This window comes from Lissotriton vulgaris, chromosome 1_1 (genome assembly GCF_964263255.1).
Source record: "Lissotriton vulgaris chromosome 1_1, aLisVul1.2, whole genome shotgun sequence".
NCBI classification, from domain to species: domain Eukaryota; kingdom Metazoa; phylum Chordata; class Amphibia; order Caudata; family Salamandridae; genus Lissotriton; species Lissotriton vulgaris.
The window spans coordinates 1,925,474,119-1,925,498,370 of NC_141685.1; positions in this window are offsets into that span (position 1 = coordinate 1,925,474,119).

Sequence of the window (24,252 nt, forward strand, 5' to 3'; positions counted from 1 at the left end):
GCTATCTGCGCCCAGTCTTTTCTAAAGGAGCAATCTTCTAGAAAGATCAGTGGTGCATTTGTGACAATTAGACCCTTCGGGGCTGTGTTACTCATATATTCTGTGAGTATCACACCATGTAAGATAGCTCTTATTCTGTTCTGCAAAATGTTCCCAGTCTGTGGTTTGCGCTGTTGCTTGGGCTACAATAAAAACCTGCCATTATAGGAGGACCAGAAAGGGTTTAATTCACATCCTCCTCTGTGAATGTGAGGCTCTGGTTCTCTGCCATAATGGTCTCCCGGAAAGGGAGACCACCAAACACCTTGAAGAAACTCAAATCATTATTGGGTTACCTGAATTTGAAGGAATTCGAGGAAGCATACATCCACAACCACCAAACCACGTACCAAAACATTAAAATGTACATAAGGTAAATAGATGACCTATTTTTGATCTGGAACAACAGCAGGTCCTCTTTAGAGGAAGCACTAAACCTTCTGAATACCCGAGATGACCGCTTTCAACTCACCTGGATAATTGATGAAACATCTATCAATTTCCTCGATGTCAACATTACCAAAACTAAGGATGGTTTTTGTACTGATCTTTACCGAAAGCCCACAGATCGCAATAATACGTTGCATTACACGAGCTTCCACCAAGGAGCACTAAAGAAACATTTGCCATACTCACAAATGCTACATGTTAAACGCATCGTATCAGATCCACACACAGCAAAACTACGTCTTAAGGGAATGAGTAAACGGTTCACCGCAAGAGGTTACCCAGAAGCACTCCTTACTGAAACCATGAACCGCGTAGAATCCACTGCGAGAGCAGAGACCTTGAAGCCCACCATTAAACCTCCGGAAAATAAGATGGTGCTAGTATCAAAATTCTCCACTTCAAGCACAATGTAAAAAAAAATCATACTAAAACACTGGTCAATCTTACAAGTCGAATCTGACTTTAATGAGATTTTCAAAACTCCTCCAATCTTTGCATACATGCGAGACAACAATCTTAAAGAAATATTGACCAAACCTTGTGCTACTACAACTACTCAAAAAGGAACTCGCCCTTGCTTAAACTGCAACAACTGAAATTGCATTATTAAAGGTAATTCCATTACGCACCCCATGAGAGGCAGCACCATTAAACTTCAAGTAGATGCAACCTGTGACTCCACCAACCTCATTTACCTTTTGAAATGCCCATGCGGCAAAATATATGTGGGGAAAACTGAATGCAAAATCAAAGTGCGTATTAACGAACATAAATCTAACATCTGGACTAGAAATGATAAGTCCAGTATAGCCGCCCATTTCATTGAACAAAAGCACAACGTGGCCCAACTCAAGTTCCTTGTCTTGGAAATCATCCAGAAGGTGGAAGGTAGAGACAATTGTAAATTTCTCCTACAGAGAGAAATGTCATGGATTTATCGATTACAGTCGATGAAGCCACATGGTCTTAATGACCGGACTGAATTCAGTTGCTATCTGTAATTTAGTTTCTTGGTTATCTATATACCTATTGTTGAATTCATAATAATATGTTCCCGTATTGAAGCAACAATATTGTATGTTTACACATGCTCCTTGGTCATCTCTCTATATATCAATATACAGCAGCAGTCTAATTTTGATCCAGTGTCTACATATAACATTCTCAACAGTTTAGTACATCATGTATATTTCCTGTTTGTATTTACAGTTTTATCCCTTCACATACTAGCATACAGTAACAGTCTTGTTTTGATCCAGTGCCTATATTAATAAGTGAATGCTCGTAACATTTTCAACAGTTCATATCATTACGTGCATTTTTTTGTGTGTATGTACTCTCTTTATAGTCCTTCTTTTACTTTTAGTCTAACACACTACACGTTAGCCCATCATCTATCTTTAGCATACATCACCAAAGCCTATCACCTGCACGTTTATTCGCATATTAGTAAGTAGTTGCCTGCCTGCGGATTTCACTGGGGTGATACACTGATTGAAGACGGTCTCTTGGAGTTAATCAAACAGTTTCCACTAGCCCGAGTAAGTGAGGCGAGAGCACCACGTTCGTTTGGTAACGGGAGTTTCGCTCCATTATTTCACTTCGTGACATTAATTGTTGTTTTTTACCGTTTTCACAGACCGACGTAATCATTGGTCTTTCAGGGTCCACGGCGTGAGTTTTAAAGGCGTTTCTTAACACGCAATACCGATAAGCACACCGGCTTGTTATATTTAAGTCCCCACACGAAGTGTTGATATGACGCTACCACCGCGCTCTGCATGGCAGTTTTTCACTCGTGAGATCACCGCCTATCTTGAGCAGATTGCCGTCATTTTGCACACTGCATGTCAGCATTTTTACTCATTAAATCACTGACTGACACGAGCACCTTGTCGCTATTTAGCCGCGCAATACTATCTTTGCTTTATCCACTGCTTGTATACATGGACATGCCACCACGTTCATCACGCAGAATGTTTGTTGCACATCAGCATTACCACGTAGCATGTTAGTAGCATATCAGCATGAGCACTTAGGCGCTTAACAGCTTCCAGTAACTAGACATATTATTTAGGGATGATACACCTATTTCTTACGTTACCCTAACAGGCTACTCAATCTTCTTCATTCTTTGTAGATACCCCTTGACAAAGGGCTCTGCCCGAAATGCCTAGGGAGTGGAACTCATTTACCTGCATATACCATGCTTTTTGAAGATTGCATCACCTTGATATGATGTTAATATCAAACAACTTTCTCATGGAATAAATTGACAAAACAATGTCATGAACTTTATTGGAGTCTAAATTTATTTTGGAACCCTAAGGTGTGCCTCCAACCAGGGATGCACTCACGCCTATGCGTGCACAGAACCTTATTGTACTTCACAGCTTCATCGGACGGTGACGCCACCTGGGAGAGCACCCCACCTGTTTAAACCTTATGGATTTAAGTTAAATCAGAACAGTGTAGTGCACCTTCTACCTTGTGATTGAGTAAAATAGCAATGCCATCTTTGGGTCTCTGAATGTAAGGAACCTATCGTCCTAGGCCATCCAGACTCTCCCTTCATCCATCATGCCCTTCCCCACTCATCTCAACCTCACTACTGTCCCTACAACAGAATATTGCCTAGTGGAGTTGAGGTAGGACACACAGAGAAACCCTACCGTGTAGATGCTAGATCTATAGAGCCATACCAGGTGAAGCGCGGACCTGCAAGCCCCAGAGTAATATTTAAATCCAAGGGTGACATAGGAAATACAGTTGCAGACATCACCCAGGATTGGTGAATCTTCCCGCATTATGGAGAAGCCTGCCTCACAGCAAGCGCCCATTATATGAAAGTGGTTGATGTACTGATGGTTAGAGAGTAGCAAGCATGAGAAGGCCTCACGAATTCTTAGGTCCAGACGTATCAAGATAGCATTTTGCGATTCCCTAATTGCAAATCACAAGGATTCGCAATTTGAAAATCGCAACATGCAATGTATGAAGGTGTATAGTACACCTTTTGCAAGTCCTAGGTAGGTCGCAAAAGACCTAGCTCATGAATATTAATGAGGTAGGTCCCAATTTGCGACCCCCTAGGAATGCAAAAATCATGGGGATGGTGTCCTGCTGAGATCAGCAGACCACCATGTCCGTGATTGCTTTTAAATAAAGCATTTTTTTGTAAAGCAGCCCATTTTCCTTCAAGGAAAACGAGATAATTTACAAAATAAAAGATGAAAAGTTTCTTTTAATTTTTTAAGAGAAAGCAGTGGTCTGGGGGATTATTGCCTGCTCTTAAAAATGGTTTTACCAGCATTCACAGAGGGGAAGGGGTCCCTTGCGAATGGGTTACCACCTACTTTAAGTAGGTGGTAAAATGCCAATTTTTTGAGACAGCAAATGCAGTCACAAAACATTCATACATACCGATGTGATTAAGTATTAGGAAGGGACGCCCTGAATACGCCCCTTCCTAATACCGAATCGCAAACTCGTTTTGCGATTCGGTAACAGGTTACCGAATCGCAAACATAGGTTTGCCACATCAGAAAAGCAATTTTTGTGTTTGCAAACGGGCATATTCTTCAAATCCAAGTGCTAGTAGATAGTGATATGCTTTAAACCCCAAAGATGGTTGCATGGATACAACAATGTTCCACTCATGTCACACTGCATAGCACTACTATATGCAACTTTCCAATTCAAATCATGATTTGCATTAAAAAGTGAATTCCATCACAACACTTTGCTCTGGTGTGTGCCTCTCTTTTATGTAAACCGTGCACAAAGTGTTAGTAAATCGCATCCTTGGCGTTTTGACCTTGCGGTTGAGAAAGCCTTCTAAACAAACCTCAATCACTATGAAACTCAGACGGTTATTCTGGCAAGTTAGTTGTATGTGTACAGGGTGTCCGCAAATTTGTATAGAGTGCGTAACAGGTTTCCGTTATACTTCTAAATTGTACAATGCATTTTTAACATTGAATGTATTTCTAACACCTTGGCTTGCAGTATAATGACATTTTAATTTATTAAATTTTAAAATGAAAAGTGTTTTCATCTCCTAGATCAAATTTGTGCCATCTAGCCAATCTTGGCTGAAATAACTGGTGTTAGGGGTCTTATAATTAACATGTTATTAATTCAACTTAATTTAGAAATTAAATATTTTCTTCATGCACTGATCCTTATTATTTCAAGGATATATAAAATTCTGTCAATGATCACCTCTTTCACACCTTCAGGAAAGAAGAGGATACCATCTGCTTCTTCAACAGATTGAATACACAGTAACCAGACAACTGCCAAGTGGGTCACTTAGGTTTCTATAGACCTCTACAGCACCATTTCGATTCAGAAAAATAAATTATATATTCATCCATTGTTATCTGAATAAGAATTAACAATACAGATAGTAAAAACCATTAAAATCAAACATAATACACCTCATAACAACACTTGGGATCATTGCTTAATCAATTACTACACAATTGGGATGAACAAGCCCTCTCGCCTGATGGTTTAGAATGAAGGTCCCCATCTCTGCATTGAGGATGACAACCCGCAAGGGATGTCAGACCGCTGCTTGTCGAAGATTCAGCATGCAGGACCCAGTCTCAGCTTGGAAAGAATACTCCTCTAATTTGTAGGGTGGAGATAGGGTCTTTTATACTAAAGTGGTCACTCCAAGGTTTTTTCTAGAGTCAATAAGTTTTTAAAACAATCATGGATGTTGTGAAAACAATTCATAAATAATTTGAAAACAATCACCAATGCTTTTCTAAACAAGTACGAGCATGCACAGTTGGCTGTTGGCCAAGAATGAAAACAAGTGGTCACCTTTATATAGAATAATTCTGCCGTGCCTGGGGACATGTTTATGTACGTCAGGTGCAGGAATTCTGATAGAAGACTAAGAGCCTGGTTTCGAAGAGACAGGGGCAAGCTACTAGCTTTAAGGTCACCTGTTTAGAATCGTTATAATCGTGTGGGTGGGACAAATGTATGTAAGAGGAATATACATAACAGGACTATCCTAAAAGCCATGACATGTAATATGATAACCTGGACAACTGTAAAGAAACCACCAAAATTTAATTATTCTGGCAAACTGTCCTTTTAAATAAAGTGCGAAAAAGCAGCTGAGCTTTAATGGGCCAACTCAAACATTTTCAGATCAATCAAGCTTTTGCTTTTGCTTATGTTTTAATACACATAAGTCACCCCTAAGGTAGGTCCTAAACAGCCCTTAGGACAGGGTGCATTGTATTTCGAGACTTTTAAGTTTTACATGTACTGTTAGGCCTATCCCTCCCAGGGGATAAAATTGGGTTGCCCTATTATATTTAATAAGCAATAATGTTTGTTTGGGAACAGGTAGAAATGTTATGTTAGTTCTCTAAAGAATTGTAATATAAAATTCTCTTTAGTGGGAGAGTCAGATTTTAAGGCATGAATCTGAACATTACACTTTTATAATGGTGGCAATTTCTTGTCCTAACCATTTGGTGCTTGCAACCTGTATCAAATGCCTAGGTGTAACTGGCAGTACTCCTTTGTTTATACTTCCCAGACAGTGACAGAGAGGGTGTTGCCAGAACGTGAATTGCAGAGCTATGCCACAAGCCTTTTTTCACAACAGACATCCTGGGACCAGGGCAGGGAGGATGGAAATTCTAGCACCATCTGTGGGGTGGGGGTGGCTCTAGAAGCTCCTTCCACTTCAAAGCTAGCCCCAGGTATGAAAATAGGACCCTCAGACCCTCTCTTCAGTTCACTCAGTAGGCCCGCTCTGCACTTCAGAGGGCTTTCCAGGTGCATAAGTCTGTTTTGTACTTCAGAGAGCTGCTCTGCTGTTAGTAGCCTGCCTTGAACCGGACTGATTTTGTACCAAGCTACCAGAGGGTTAAGCACTGGTTAATATGGTAACTAATTGTCGTTCACCTTATAGGGATTTTGGAAGGATTCTCACCCCCTCAACCAAAGACCCACAGTTAGAGTTGGGAGGAGCAGAAGGCCTCTTTTTCATATATATCCCTCACCCACTCTAGTATTGGCATACTTCATCATTGGGTTCACCCAAACTCCTAAAGGTCAAGGTGGGCTCAACCGTGTTCTAAGGAGTTCTTTGGAGAAGTCTTGATTTTTTAGGGGGGGTTTACATATAATAAAAATCCCTCGCTCACTCCAAGGTTTCCCTTTATTAGTGGGGTGAGTGGGAATAGTGGGAATATTTAAAAACTATGGGGAGGGGAAAACAGGATTCTGTGGTCCCATGACCCTAATTTAAAAGTACAGACATGTTTCTATAATCATGAAACAACTTCTATATTTTGTCATGTGTTGCACCCTGTTCAAAATATTCTCTACAGGCTAAGAATTTCAATTATGCTCTATCATTTTTTGTGTGTGTGTTCGAATTTTGAATTAAACTCATTCGTAAGCACCAGAGGATGCCTTAAAAGCAATCAAGTTTTTTATCATAATGGTATTCAGCGTAACCACTAAATAAACAAAAACAGAGAGAGATCACAATCTTTGGAGGCCGTGTGGCACTGACATGCAATATTACAAAAAAACACACAATGATATTGACACAAACATTTATATGTATTCCAGTGTTGGCTTACCCCAGCTGTAAATAAATTATACTTACCAGGGGGCAGTGGGAGTAGGCCCTGTAGTCAATCTCTGGAATGTAGGTTTTTAGCAAAGAGAGGGAGAGAGAGAGAGAGAGAGAGAGAGAGAGAGAGAGAGAGAGAGAGCAACAGTTAAAAAACATAGAGTAGTTATCTGTTACTCGTGACAGCTAGGTTTCGGTCTTCATCTCGGTCGGTAGCCAGTTGGCCGATAATACTTACAGAATCAAGGGTCCCCCACCCGCAGAAAACCTGAATGATCTAACACCTCTTCCTGGCTGGTACTGTGTTCTGTGAGGATTTCTTGTTATATCTCCTGGGAACTTGCTGATACAGCCCGATTTCCGGTTATGCGACCTTACTTGCGTGACTACATGTATAATTCTATCCCGCACTTTAGGCTATGATCGAGTATACGGACCAACTAATTGTTAGAGGATTAGAGAACAGTAGGTGCTGGAGTGTTTCGCACTCTCTGATACTACAGTGCATATCCCTGCAGTTCGTGTGATGATCGTGTGCAATGGACTATTTGACGTGACACACGTCATGACGTAGTTTGCACGTGGGCAAGTAAGCTCACCTCAAGTCATGGATTGTAATCCAGTATTGAATAAGTACCAACAGGGCATTATGGGATTTGGAGTTCTGCGTCATGTGCCAGATCAAGGAGGCTCCTCACTGCCTAAGTAAACCGCAGCGTATTAAATTGGTGATTTGGAAGTATTTTTCAGCTCGGTATGAATGCTAAGGCACTTATTTGAAATAAATGGCATGCAAGAACGTTAGTAAGCAAAAGATGTCACATATTGTAAGTGGGCTACCTAATTAGTTGCACAGCCCATATCATCAATTGTGTGTCGGGCTACTTTCAAAAGAGTATCATGACCATAGTAGATTCCACCATCACTGTGTGTTTGATGTTCGGGAGTGTCAAAATCATAAGACTCATGGCACAATTGGTGCCATGGATTAGCATAATTGAGTCCTATTATACTCATTCATAATCTGTACACCCATCTTTGTTCTTTCTCCTGGTGATCTTAACATGCAACACTGCTTGTGAACTGATTCCTTGAACGTGAAACCTTCTGAGAAACCCTGCCCTAAGAAAATATTTTGTCACATCACTGACACATATGCACTGCACGATGCATGGTGGACCTACCATCCCTTCACCCCCGGCTTCACATTTTACACTGCACCACGCTTTGTTTGGTCACAGCCGGACTACTGGTTCCTCTTGGCCAGTGCCCACTCATGGATATCCATGATTGCTGTCCTCCCTGGACATTTTCGGACCATAATCCTGTCCTTTTGAAACTTTAGATTCCATATGGCTGCAGCATTGAACACAGCTGGAGATTCTATGTGGATGCGCTCAAGGAGCAGGTGTTTTGTAGCAAATTGCAAAGCTCTATCATTGAGTACTTCACGCTAAACACTGAAACTGTCTCCATGCAAGCCACCAAGCGTACACCCAGCGGGTGTGTATTTCAACTTGCAGCGCTTTGATGATGGACTGCGAGATTTGGAACTCAGGCTGGTGGCCGATGGGAATGCTTGGTTGCATCAATGATCAGAACTCTTGCCTGAGTTTCGAGACCTCGAAGGGAAATCGCATACATGATGAAACATACTCAGGCCCCCCCACTATGGGAAGGGGGAGCGACCAGGTCTCACTCTTGCACACTTATTATGCCATAATATGTTACTTAACTATGTGGCGAAACTCCGTACAGGTGACGGAGCGAACTCACATCAGGTGGAATTCTGGACATATTCTCAGGAGCTATATGCCTCTCATGCTTCTCATGCTTCCAATGCCATATCTCCATATCTTGCAGGCATTGCGATGGTGTGGCTTACAGATGGCCAGTGACAATTCCCGAACAAACCGTTAACGCTGGAGGAGGTGACACAGGCCATTGACGCACTGGTTGGAGCCAGGGTGCCAGGCATCGATGGTTTAACTGGGTCTTTCTATAAAGCCTTTAAGCAGCAGTTCACTCCACACCTCTAGGCACTGTATAATGAGTCAATGACAACCGGTGTACTGTCTCCATGCTTCACAAAGCTGTGTTTTATACCGCCCCTTTTCACTGCGAAACTTAGATAATAAAATTCTGGCTAAGGTGCTTGCCACCAGGTTGGCACTGTTGATGGAGCAGATCATCTCCTCAGCCCAATCTGGCTTTGTTCCACATCGATCCATCTCACTAAATCTTTGAACCCTCTTTGCTGTGCTTAATAAGATTTCCCCCTCCATTCCTGCAGCTGTAGCCTTGTTGGATGCTGAAAATGCCTTTGAATCTCTTGAGTGGCCTTGCCTCAGGGCCGTTTTGGGTGAACTTGTCATTTCCCCCACGTTCCTTGCACTGATCATGCTTCTTTATACTAACCCTGTGGCCCAACTACAGTTGAACAGGCCCTATCTGAGGTTTTCCCGATCTTACCCGACACCCAACAACACTGCCCTGGTAACTCCCCTTCTATTAATAATTGCAGTGGACCCTATGGTCTCTACAATGTAGGAACCCCATCAGCATTGTGGACTACAGCTTACCCAAGGGCCTCTCCTACTATCCTTATATGTAGATGCCATTCTGCTACTTATCAGGCATCCTCACCTCAATCTACCCCCACTTATGCAGGAGATCACATCATTTGGCATTCTCTGTCCTCCGTACAGATCCCGACCGAAACAAGAAGAGACGTGACACAAGCCCTCGTCAGCAGCAGACTGGACTACGGCAACGCACTCTACGCAGGAATCCCGGCCAAACACCTGCGTTGACTACAACGCATCCAGAACGCCTTGGCCCATCTGATCCTCAGCGTCCCCCGCCACAGCCACATCACCTCCCACCTAGGAGACCTGCACTGGCTCCCCGTCAACAAGAGGATCACCTTCAAACTCCTCACCCACGCACAGAAAGCTCTCTACAACACCGGACCAGCCTACCTGAATGACAGACTCAACTTCTACACCCCCGCCCGCCAGGTCTGCTCCGCCAGCCTCGCCATTGCTGCCATCCCGTGCTTCCAGCAAACGACCTCCGGTGGCAGATCCTTCTCCTTCCTCGCCGCCAAAACCTGGAACACCCTCCCCACCCACCTACGACAGACCCAAGACCTGCTCACCTTCAGAAGGCTCCTCAAGACCTGGCTCTTCGAGCAGTAGCAGCACCCCCCCCTCCCTCAGTGCCTTGAGACGCTCATGGGTAAGTAGCGTGCTTTACAAATTATCTGATTGATTGATTGATTGTGATCTGTAAAAATAGGGTTAAATCTCAACTTTTACCATTGACAGATATACCTCACCGCCATCTGCAAATTTTCCCCTTAAGTGGGCATTAGATGGTACAAAATACCTTGGGATTCATCCTCACAGAGACAAGGATTAGGTCCTACAACATAACTATGACCCAGTGATGGCTGATCTCAAAGTACTGGTGGAACGTTGGATCTTGCTTTCCCTATCGATGGCTGGGGGCGTAATCATCCTCCAGATGGTGGTATTACCCTGCTTCCTGTACCTTTTCTCTAAAATCCCCATTTGCTTGCTACAATCCTTTTTCTGCACTCTTCATGTAGTCCTCATTCACTGGTTTGGGCAGAAGCGTGCCCCCAGATCCTGTGGGACATGCTTCCCTATGAGTGCGGAATTTCTGGGGTTCCTGATCTGTGCTTCTACTATCTAGAAGCTCAGTGCCAATACACACATTGCTGGTATCACCCAGATGCCTGTATCCCATACATGCGTCCGGAACATGCTCTGTTGGATGTGCTTCCTCTCTCCCAGATGCTACCTAAGGGCATACCACTCAACACTATATATAGCCAGATGTGTCCACCAATTGCAGGGCTTGGTGTCGACTGTGGCACAAGCTTGGTGGCAGCCTCCTCTATTCTAGTGCCTTCCCAATTCAATTTCAATTTATTTTATTATGATTTGGAATTCCAAAGAATTCCACATAAAATACCAAAAAAACAACATTTCATATAAATCACAATATTTAAAACACGAAAAGAGACAACTTCAATTTTCCTAGATTACACCCAAAATTACGTAATCAATTTTTCTGCATTAGACTCTGCACTATGGAGGACAACAGAGGTCAGTGTCTAAAACAAAAAAGGTTACAAGTTCAGTTTTCGTCAATTGCATCCTTCAAGAGGCGGAAATCTAATTTCTTCATTAAGTACGTCACTACGGTGGGCAACAATCTTCTAGTTGAGTACACTTGTGGCCAATAACAATCATTATCAGGTGGGCAAAACTTTTAGCCATCACCCTGGTTTTAAAAAATAATCAATAAACCCGGAGGGAGAGGGTCTACAGGGATGGTTTACCGACCCCAAAATGCTACTATCCCTAGGAACAATTATGACAACAAAAGGTAGCACGGGGCCAACACAAACTAAGTAAAACCCTATATGGTGCCTCAGAAGAATAAAGGACATGAACTAATAGTGTGTGTAGAGTGAGAAAACCATGGGACCACGAATCTCATTGAGAGAAAAATTCCCATCAGTCACCATCCGATTCTGCCCTTCATCATCTGGGATCTTTCACCCTCAGAGACAAAAAAGTGGGACCCACAGTGGACTGGTCAGATGTTAGGAACCTAATCTCACATGTGGAGTCCTAAGTGAGGGGAACACTCCAAAAGGTGATGACTGAAAGCAGTGCTTAAACAAGTGAAGTGCAGAGTGCAATGGTGAAATGAAATGTGTAAAAATTAGGTAGGGAAGTGAAAAGGAATTATTTATTAGAGAATCACTTCACTCCTAAAGTTAAAACGTGAGTTCGTAGTGGTCTAAACAAATAACCACTGATGGAAAGAGGAGGTCGACATGTTTCTGCAGACTGACAGGATCAACATAGTATCCAGCTGCTTCTTCAGGACCAAAACGCTACTGCTTTAAAGAGAAAAGAAATTATTATAAAGAAGTATACAGATATCACCTGAGATCCAGTGATACTATCCTTCTCCTGGCTGTGTAGTTCAATGCCAAGAATGGTACAATTCACCGTGAGACACACATAAGGGGAAAAACAAAGTACAAAGAAAGGTTGTTAGAAATAAAGTCCTGTGTTGAAACACATTCTTTCTAACACAGTTTTCCTTAAAATACCAGGAGAATACAAAACATGTATATATCATGTCCTGATATTGCATGGTCACAAACTCATAGCTGCTCACTTACCAAATCGGCAGGAGAGAGAAATCCCACCTCACCTGGCACACAGCGCAGGTAAAACAGGGCAGCGCTCTGAAAGTAGCGAAAGAGATATATGAGAAAGGAAACTAAGCAACTCGGGGTGTCGCGATATTCCAGCAACACTCACAGACCACAAAACAATTAAAAAGAAAGTACACCGGCATTAATTGTTCACATCATGCCGTGTCCAAGAGTAACTATGATTGATTGTCAACTGCGCTCTTAGTTGAGGTGGTAATAGAGCGCCAGAAAACTCACATGGGTGCTCGCAAAAAAAAGGGATCAGCGGTATTTGTGGAAACTAAACCAAGGCCCCTATTCAGTACTTGCTCTTCAATTTCAGTCAAGGTATGGGAACTAAGATTAATTACGGTCAAGGTCTTTCTTGCATTTCTCGAGTTTGGTGAACAAAATGGAGTCTTTGAACTCCTTGTTAGCTTTATTGCTCTCTTCTTCAAGAAAGACCGGGGACATCAGCGGGACCTCCCTCGTAATTAATCTTAGTTCCCATACCTTGACTGAAATTGAAGCGCAAGTACTGAATAGGGGCCTTGGTTTTGTTTCCACAAATACCGCTGATCCCTTTTTGACTAATATTGAAATGAATAGTTTCTTTAGAAAAATCAGATTTCACTTCCTTTTTGCAAACAAAGAAGCACAAGAGAACATTGGAGAAACCCCAGATGACAATACAGGCTTGAGGAATCCGTCGAGATTTAATCCCACTACTATAGGTCTACCAGCCAAAGTTATGGCATTCGAAGAGGCTGTGGATCACGATCTTCAGGTGCTTCTCAAACAGCATCACAAACCCTTCATCAACCTCAGCAGAATAGAACAAGCAGCTCTCAATGGCTTAGTGAACAATCCATCTATCACAATCAAGCCAGCAGACAAAGGGGACGCCACTGTCCTTTTAGACACTGAGACTTATCGCCAAGAATGTCTACGACAATTGAGCGACAAGAAATTCTATCGTAAATTGGCCACAGACCCCACTGCTAGATTGACTACCATTATTGGTACCATTGTTGAAGAAGCTTTGGCTGAGGGTTGGATCACGACAAGAGAGGCGGAGTTTCTCTGTGCAGTGAATCCTGTGATGCCATACTTCTATGTACTGCCCAATGTACACAAACCCCATAGACCACCACCGGGGCGCCCCATAATATCGGGCATAGGTTCCCTACTCGAACCTCTTTCCACCTTTGTGGATTGTTTTTTACAACCATTGGTACTTAAAATGCCAACTTATTTGAAAGATACCAAAGCAGTACTTAGAATGCTTCCAGAAGTAACCTTTGATACAGAACAGGACCTGCTAGTCTCATTTGATGTGGAGAGCCTCTACACCTCCATACCACAAACTGAAACCTTAGAGGTCATAGAGACTCTACTTGACACTCAGGATCTCAATTCCATAACACCTGTGAGATTGATCATGACTCTGGCTACTTTAGCCATGACAGAAAACTTTTTTATGTTCGAGGATTCTGTGTACCTATAGATTAGCGGGACTAGCATGGGCAGTGTTTTTGCTCCTAGTCTCGCTAATCTGTACGTGCACAGTTTTGAACAACACCATGTGCTCAATGCGATCAATCCATTCCTAGAAAACGTGCGTCTTTGGAAACGATACATTGACGACGTCTTGGTGGTGTGGCACGGTTCGGTGGATGATCTTAATAAATTCCATGTGTGGCTAAACGCGAGGAATCCTTTCCTGAAATTCACCATGGAATACAATAGAAATCGGCTATCCTTCCTTGATTTGCTAATTACGGCTACTCCCACTGGTTTGCATACAGAAATATATCGCAAACCAATAGCAAGGAACTCACTATTGAACTACAAGAGTTTTCATCCTAAGGCACTTCTTAACAACTTGCCTTATGGATAATTTCTCCGTATTCAACGCAACTGTTCAACTAAATCTGCTTTCGAAGAACATTCTCGAATTTTGGAGAAACAGTTGATTGAGAAGAAATATCCGACAAAATTGGTGAGAGCTTCAAGAAAACGTGCTTCAAACAACAACAGGGAAGGTTTACTAGAACTGTTACCCCCTAAACCAACATCCAAAAGGATAACTTGTGTGAATACTTTCAGCACAAAGTCCAATCAAATTCAAAAAATTGTGAAGAAGCACTGGGCTATTTTAAACACTGGGAGAGATACGACCATTTTACCTCCCCCCCCTTTTTGCTTTCAAACGTGGACGCAATGTGAAAGATCGGCTGGTTCATACCAGACCAAAACACACTTGTCCACGACCAGTCGGGACCTTATGGGATATGCCAGCGGTCACAGGGCATCATCCCTGTGGGAATTGTGTAGCGTGCCCTTTAACAACTAAATCAACACAAATTGATATTGGCACAGGTCGCCCCTGGGAACAGCGACGTTTTACAAACTGTAATAGCCATAATGTCATCTATTTGATCACTTGCCTCTGCAATAAGCAATATGTAGGCATGACTACGCGCAAAATCAAGACACGAATATCTGAGCACAGGAGCTCGATCAGATGTAGTAAACAGGCTACAAGGCTGACTGCTCATTATATAGAAGTTGGCCACTCACCAACAGAACTCAAATGGACAGTAATTGAACAGCCTGTAATTCCATCTCACATTACTGACATAAGTGGTTTCCTATTCAAAAGAGAAAAAAGATCAATCAATCAATCAATCATCGCATTTATATAGCGCACTACTTACCCGGAGGGTCTCAAGGCGCTGGGGAGGGGGATCTGCTACTGCTCGAAAAACCAGGTCTTGAGTTGCTTCCTGAAGGCGAGGTGGTCCTGGGTCAGGCGGAGGTGGGTGGGGAGGGAGTTCCATGTCTTGGCAGCGAGGTAGGAGAAGGACCGTCCCCCTGTGGTGGCTCTACGGATGCGGGGGACGGCGACGAGGGCGAGGCTGGTCGATCGAAGCTGGCGTTTGGGAGCGTTGAAGTTGAGGGGGCTGTTGAGGTATCCTGGGCCTTGACTGTGTAGGGCTTTGTGTGCGTGGGTGAGGAGACGGAAGGTGATTCTCTTGTTGACCGGGAGCCAGTGCAGATCTCTCAGGTGTCCGGAGATGTGGCTGCGACGGGGGATGTCCAGGATGAGTCGTGCTGAGGCGTTCTGGATCCGCTGGAGTCTCTTCTGGAGTTTGGCGGTGGTTCCGGCGTAGAGGGTGTTGCCTTAGTCCAGACGGCTGGTGACGAGGGCCTGGGTGGCCGTCTTCCTTGTCTCGGTGGGGATCCACCGGAAGATCTTGCGTAGCATGCGCAGGATTTTGAAGCACGACGAGGAGACGGCATTGCCTTGTCTGGTCATGGAGAGGGAGGAGTCCAGGATGAAGTCCAGGTTGTGTGCGTGGTCTGTTGGTTTGGGTGCGCTGCCTAGGGCGGGGGGCCACCAGGAGTCGTCCCAAGCAGCGGGTGAGGATCCCAGGATGAGGACTTCCGTCTTATCTGAGTTCAGTTTCAGGCGGCTGTTCTTCATCCATTCGGCTACCTCTTTCATCCCTTCGTGAAGGTTGGCTCTGGCGGTGGCGGGGTCGTTGGTAAGGGAGAGGATCAGCTGGGTGTCGTCGGCGTAGGAGATGATGTTGAGGTTGTGCTGGCGTGCAATGTCTGCGAGGGGGCTCATGTAGATGTTGAAGAGGGTTGGATTGAGCGAGGAGCCTTGAGGGACGCCGCAGATGACTTTGGTGGCTTCTGATCTGAACGGAGGGAGGCAGACTCTCTGTGTCCTTCCGGCGAGGAAGGAGATGATCCACTCCAGTGCCTTCTCCTGGACTCCGACGTTGCTGAGGCGTTGTACTAGGGTACGATGGCAGACAGTGTCGAAGGCCGCGGAGAGGTCGAGGAGGATGAGGGCCTCTGTTTCTCTGTTGTCGAGCAGCGCTCGGATGTCATTGGTGACTGCGATCAGGGCGGTTTCGGTGCTGTGGTTGGCCCGGAAGCCAGACTGCGAGGGGTCGAGGGATCCGTTCGTCTCGAGGAAGGCGGCCAGCTGCTTGTTGACGGTCTTATCGATGACTTTTGCAGGAAACGGGAGCAGCGAGATGGGGAGGTAGTTTTTGAGGTCGGTGGGGTCAGCCGATGGCTTCTTGAGTAGAGCGCTGAGTTTGGCGTGCTTCCAGCTCTCCGGGAAGGTACACAAACTTAGACCTGATAAAGAGGGCATGAACGAGGAAATTCCTTGGATGGCACTCAAATGATATCTGCCCATAATATGATTCTGTTTTGAAAAAATGCTGAAACTTGCTAAATTGGGCGACCATTGGGTGGAGTGCTCCAGTTTTTTGCCTTATGCAGCATGGGTATCTTGAGAACTATTCCTGGAGGGGGTACGAGCCAGATGGCACTGCGCAAGGACTTTTTTCTGCTCGAGCGCGCGCTACCCTAGGCTATTATTGCATGATCTTTCTCGCCCCCGTACTCTGTGACGAGTGATGAGAGTCCCGCTTTACTTTTCACATTTCATGTTTCCATGAGGGATATTGCATTCTAATACCCCGTCCTTTTCGGACACTGACTGTAAGTGTATATTCATTTCACTTTTCAGACCCCTATGACACAGATTACGATGGCCCTATGACGCGCTCATTGGCCATATTACCTTCAAAGACTTCATTTCCCAAGACGCCGTGCGCGTGGCGCATCGACTGACGTCATCCAGTCGCATCCCTCGGCTGAGGGAGTGAGCGGAAATATATGGACTGATCAGGCGCCACGTCGGTACCTCCCACGACATCCCAGAGGGACGCCCAGGGTACCGACGGACAGGTAGGCGTCCTGACCTTGTCTGTCTTCTGTTTAGGTAACCGTTATAGCGGGTTAGCACATGTACCCGCTTTGCACCAGCCAGGTTAAGCCTTTTGTTAACACTCCGTTACAGAATGTTATCTTGCGCGTATTTTGCCTTTAGGGCAGACTGCTTTTCCCTTGCTTTTCACTCCGTCTCCTCTATAATTGAGACGCCATTATGTTGTTCAGATTGCGAGCACCCATGTGAGTTTTCTGGCGCTCTATTACCACCTCAACTAAGAGCCCAGTTGACAATCAATCATAGTTACTCTTGGGCACGGCATGATGTGAACAATTAATGCCGGTGTACTTTCTTTTTAATTGTTTTGTGGTCTGTGAGTGTTGCTGGAATATCGCGACACCCCTAGTTGCTTAGTTTCCTTTCTCATATATCTCTTTCGCTACTTTCAGAGCGCTGCCCTGTTTTACCTGCGCTGTGTGCCAGGTGAGGTGGGATTTCTCTCTCCTGCCGATTTGGTAAGTGAGCAGCTATGAGTTTGTGACCATGCAATATCAGGACATGATATATACATGTTTGGTATTCTCCTGGTATTTTAAGGAAAACTGTGTTAGAAAGAATGTGTTTCAACACAGGACTTTATTTCTAACAACCTTTCTTTGTACTTTGTTTTTCCCCTTATGTGTGTCTCATGGTGAATTGAACCATTCTTGGCATTGAACTACACAGCCAGGAGAAGCATAGTATCACTGGATCTCAGGTGATATCTGTATACTTCTTTATAATAATTTCTTTTCTCTTTAAAGCAGTAGCGTTTTGGTCCTGAAGAAGCAGCTATACTATGTTGATCCTATCAGTCTGCAGAAACATGTCGACCTCCTCTTTCCATCAGTGGTTATTTGTTTAGACCACTACGCACTCACGTTTTAACTTTAGGAGTGAAGTGATTCTCTAATAAATAATTCCTTTTCACTTCCCTACCTAATTTTTACACATTTCATTTCACCATTGCACTCTGCACTTCGCTTGTTTAAGCACTGCTTTCAGTCACCACCTTTTGGAGTTTTCCCCTCACTTAGGACTCCACATGTGAGATTAGGTTCCTAACATCTGACCAGTCCACTGTGGGTCCCACTTTTTTGTCTCTGAGGGTGAAAGATCCCAGATGATGAAGGGCGGAATCGGATGCTGACTGATGGGAATTTTTCTCTCAATGAGATTAGTGGTCCCATGGTTTTCTCACTCTACACACACTATTAGTTCATGTCCTTTATTCTTCTGAGGCACCATATAGGGTTTTATTTAGTTTGTGTTGACCCCGTGCTACCTTTTGTTGTCATAATTTAAAAAATAATCTACATTTGGGTGGCACATAGTTGAGAAAAAAAAGTACAATTACCATCCAATATTCACATAACAATTTACATAAATAGTTAAAACCTTTTTTTAGGGAGGTGAACATGGAGTAGTAAAAGCGGCAAACATTTTTATAAAGTGCTAAATAAAGTGCTAATGCATTACATAAAGTGCTAGTGCATTGAATACCCTATTCTAGGACATTTCTCACAAATAACTACCCAGGAGTTATGTTTCTAAGGAAATGCACTTAGTAAATTAACTATCTTACAAGAATGCTAATACACATTAAAAATTGAATATTGGTTATCAAATTTAGTAATCAATTAAAGTGCTTAAAGTGCATAAAAAAGTGCTAATGCATGAGATCACAACCCACAATACTATAAAAACCTAAGTGTCACCCTCGCCCACTAAATTTTTAATAAACATTCAAAAATTATTTTAAAAAACGAAATTTTTTAAAACAAATCAATTCAGATGGGGGGAACGGAAAAAAAGTTACAGGCCTGGTCTGCTGTTGAGATTTTATACTGTAAAAAACCATGCCTTAAGTATTTGCGGCATATTGAAAGAAGTGCTGGGCACACAATCAGAACATGGTTAAGATCTTGTATGCCGCCGTTGCATAAATCACAGTGTCTTTCGTTTTTGGGGATACCCTCCCAGGCACCTGTTACAATCAAGGTTAATCAAGTGAAAAAATGGACACTTGTGACAATTCTAGACCATTGGTTAGAAAAACTATGGTATCCTCAAAAGACCCAATGTGTACAGGTTTTGCGGTATATATCGTTCATCCGCCCCTACATTGTGGTTTGTCGGCAGTTATCATTGGATACCATAGAAAGTGTGGGTGCCTGCCTCATCCAGAGGCTCCTCTGGTCTAGGTTGCAGTGTCCAGAGATGAAAAAAGTGCAAAGAAAGGTCAAAAAACTGTTAAAATTAAGGTCAACACCAGTAAAGATTTTAATGGAATGGTGGAGATCTTATATAAAAACAAGTGGGTACTTGTCCTAGATCGAGTTATGGGATCTAGAAGTGCAAATTTACAAGAATGTCGACATGTTTCAGCCCCCTTCGGCTCAACGGAGTCTATGGGGCTTTCGTCAGGACAGAAGGACATTCCGGGGGCAGAGTCAGCACAAGCGGCGCAGGATCCCTCACACGCGGCTCTGGGCCTCCCCGATGACAACTTAAGACTCCACATTCGGGGGTTATTAAGACTTGAGTGGCTAAAGTTGACCCTCACTACTTCCATTGAACTCCACACAAAAAAGTGTGAGTAGATTATCTATGTTTGTTTGTCCTTCTGTCCTGACGAAAGCCCCATAGACTCCGTTGAGCTGAAGGGGGCTGAAACATGTCGACATTCCTGTAAATTTGCACTTCTAGATCCCATAACTCGATCTAGGACAAGTACCCACTTGTTTTTATATAAGATCTCCACCATTCCATTAAAATCTTTACTGGTGTTGACCTTATTTTTAACAGTTTTTTGACCTTTCTTTGCACTTTTTTCATCTCTGGACACTGCAACCTAGACCAGAGGAGCCTCTGGATGAGGCAGGCACCCACACTTTCTATGGTATCCAATGATAACTGCCGACAAACCACAATGTAGGGGCGGATGAACGATATATACCGCAAAACCTGTACACATTGGGTCTTTTGAGGATACCATAGTTTTTCTAACCAATGGTCTAGAATTGTCACAAGTGTCCATTTTTTCACTTGATTAACCTTGATACTACCTGGGGAAATAAATGGACATGTATTCCTCCTCCCCCTTCTGATTACACCTGTTACAATCCTCAAAGGCAGCAGGTTCATTCTTAATAATAAAATCACTCTACGAACTCCATGATTCAAGTTCCAAAGAACTTACAGCTGAGGATTTTTAACTGTAGAGCTCTCCGCAATACATTTCAACCTTCCATTCACACAGCATATTTTTAAATCTCTTTCCCGTGAAATCACAAATATAGTTCTTTTAATTATATGCTTTAATGCGATTTTATCCAAACCTGCTGCCCCTTCAAAATCTATACCAAAACTGCTTAAAGCCTTTAAATAATTCCTAAAAATTACTCTTTTCGATAACATTTTCACAAAAATTTCCATATGCAATGCCAACCTTAATAAATTCTCCTGACAATTTATCAATGCGTTACCCCACCTTAAACAAGCTGCCATTGTTAAGACATATGTTGAAAGAAGGCCAAATTCAAGCCTAAGAGCCACGATTGACACTGCATGGCTCAGATTGCAAAGTTGTCACCAAATTTTACCTTCTACTTTCTCGAACTTTGCCCATTCACATTCATCTATCGTTTCATTTGCATAATTCAAGGTCGGGGGGATGCGTACAGCAAACAACTTATTTTTAGGTCACCCACTTGTGGAGGATCCCCTTTACTCCCCCCTATCCGACTCGGTAAGTCATTTATGTAGATTGAGAAGAGTAAAGGGGCCAATAGGCACCCCTGCTTCAACCCGTTGTTGGTAGAGATTTTCTTTGAAAGGCCTTGGTTCCCCCCTAACAAAACTTCGGTCCATGTTGAAGAGTGAGAGCAACTATTACTCTTAACAGGTTCCCTGGGATCCCCATAGTGATCAATTTCGTCCACAGCGTCCCCCGATCTACCCTATCAAACGCTGTGGAGAAATCAATAAATGCTGTATACAATGGATCCTCCGACCAACGGGATATTTATCAATTAGGGTTTGCAGAACAGAAATATTATCTAGAGTGCCACTATTCTTCCGGAATCCTGATTGTTCAAGGGGAATTAAATTATTTCCAAATACCCACTCTTGTAAGTGATCCAGGATACTTTGTCAAACAATTTTCCCGTTTATCTAGAAGGGAAATTTGCCTCAAACTTGCCGGGGAGTTTTTCGGGCCCTTCTTATATAGCTTTATAGTGAACAAAACGGTCCTTAGCTTATTCCAAAATCAACAAACCAATGCTGTATAGAAACACAATGGAAAACTATACGTGTTATAAAATTTCCAGACCCAGCCGGGAAAGGAGTTTATTTTATAAAGAAGCAATGTTCAATTCAGTAATACATTCGTAATCACAAGACACAAGCCTGTGTCGTACATGAAAAGAAGGAAACAGAAAGATAGCATAAGGGTGAAAGGGGTGTCTATCAGGCAAAGAACGAGAGCAAAGACAGGGTACTGTTTATAGGTAAAAAATCAATCACAGTATCGCCTGGAGTGGAATATAAACAATCTTATTGATCAATGTTGAAAATATGAACCCACTCATGGGTGTCGACGTTTCGATCCCTATTGCTCAATAAGATACATGGGATCATCATCAGGACATTTGTAATGAACAAGACATGCCTGATTGTAAAAGAAGCCACGCAGAGAAATGACAAGGTGGTTTCTTCGGGGGTCCGGACGCAATAGGTAAGGCAAGATACTTAAAACGTATTGGTCGTTTCCAGACGCGGAGGTGGCACTTGAGGTGATCAAATTGTCAAACAAGCCGGAGTTTATTTTGAACTAAAGAAATAAAATAAAATAAAAAATGTGTAGGTATCATGGACCGTACACGTGGGATCCCAACAATGGGGATTTCGACGTCAGTCCCGATGAGGACTCGTCTTCCCGTGGCTCCTCGGTCGATGCCGAATGCAATTATATAGCGGGACTATTATGCTTCCCTTCCAGGAGTAAGGGATTTCCCCGAAATTGTAGCAATGGAGGAATAGGGGTTGTAATACTTTTGCCCAGTCGCCACAGCCCTTTTTTATTATGGCTACAAGAACATCATCCGGACCCATTGCACCCGAGTATCTCGCCCCCTTAATGTATCCTTCAATTTCCCTCACTGATGGGGTTTCTACATCACCTGCCAATACTATGGTAATAACAGATCTCTCAACTTCATCATCTAGTAGATTAGGGGCATACAAGGATATATAAATAGACCACTCTGTTTCTGGGATTAACATGGATTGAGATTTTTCTCTACTGTCACAGAATTTGGCTATTAAGGCCCAGTACTTTCTAGTATCCCCCGAAAATGCCACTTCCCGAAGGTTAACCCATATTTCATCTTCAGAGGCCCTACGGTCAGCTGCTAGTTTTCTTTTCCGGACCTGTTTTAATCGGTATATCTCTTTTTGTCTTAATGGGCTAGGATCTCTAAATTGACATCTAATCAGCCCTTTTATCTTATTATTAAGCTTTTTAATTTCAGTGGGGAATATTGCTTTGGGGGCGGCTCTTACACCTTGCTTCTTTCTTCTCAGATTTCTTATGGCAGCCACTACTCTTTCATATCTCACAATCGGGCACTCCGATATTAAACTAGGCACAATATTTTTAAATACCCACTGGAAGTTCCGAAGGTTCTTGTGTGACCAGCAGGTATGACCATTATTTCAAGAATAAGTTACATTGTCATTCCTCTGATTCCAGAGTTCAGGTTTCTCGAAATGTAATGCTAAATTTACTGCCAAGATGTTATGGTCGCTCAATTTAGTGGGAAGCGCTTTAAACTGTGAGCATGCCCCAAATAATTGAAAAGACATTGCCATGTAATCAAGTAGGAAGTGGCCAAATGTCCCATGAAAGGTGAGCGCTGCGGGTGAATCCTCTGGGAATCTGCCATTTAATAATGCAAGGTCATGATTCCTAAGATTTTGCAAGAGTGAAAGGCCACGTTTATCAGATTTTAAATTGGCCGGGAAAATTGACTCTGGTATAAACCAAACCTCCTCCAAGTCCACATTGGAAAAGGACGAGATGGAGCTGTTACTTATTTTAGCATTAAAGTCCCCTACCATCATTATACATACTCTTTCTCCATTACTACATAAGTCTTACACAAAGGAGCAAATGGAGTCAACCAATGGAGTAAACGCTTTCCCAGGTGGAATATACACGTTTACCAAAAGCAGAAAAGTTGCATGTCTCAAGTTATCTTTTTCCATTTTTAACTTAGCGCAGATACAGCAATTTGATGGATGTATGTATGTCACAGGGTCCCATGCTAATTCACAACTTAACAAGATGGCTAAACCCCCACTTGCATGCCCCTTTATAGATTTTTTTGCTTCACAACAGTACACATAGTAGTTCTCTAACTGGAACTCTTCGCTTACCCACGTCTCCTGGAGGAAAATTATCTTGGGGGCTAGGTATTCAAAGGAATTAGGCTTATGTTTTTCTTTTCCTAGCCCCGCCATGTTCCATGGGACAATTGTCCCCAGTAGGCTACCCCCGCTCTATAGGTTTGTGTTAGTTGTTTTTGCCCCATTCAAAGTACTTGCGATCCAGCTCCATTTAGACACCTCATATCCTCCATCTATAATAAGGACCTCTTGGACCTAGGGTGCTGAAAACTTAATTTTCCTTGCACCTTATACCCTTCCTACTGTTATTTCTAAGTCCTCAAATTTTGTGGGTGTATTCTCTCCCTCATGTTCAATGAATCCTTTCCCTTGCCGATGATAAGGTATTTCAAAGCTTTTAGGCGGGACACCATGTTGTACCGTACTAATAAGAACATCTATTCCTCTTTTCCTGAAGCCGTCCACATTTGCTAAAACGAGCGAATGTACTACCCCAGATGTAAAAGTGGCTTTAGTTACATATGGTTTGTACCTCCAATCTAAATGAACCAGTTCAATATCATTACTGGTAATTAACTTTAGATCATCTATTTCAGAAATAATTCTAAGGAGGGCGCTTCTATTCAATGTCATTAACTCAGCATCAAAAAGAGGGATAAAAATTAAAGTCTTATTCACTTGCCG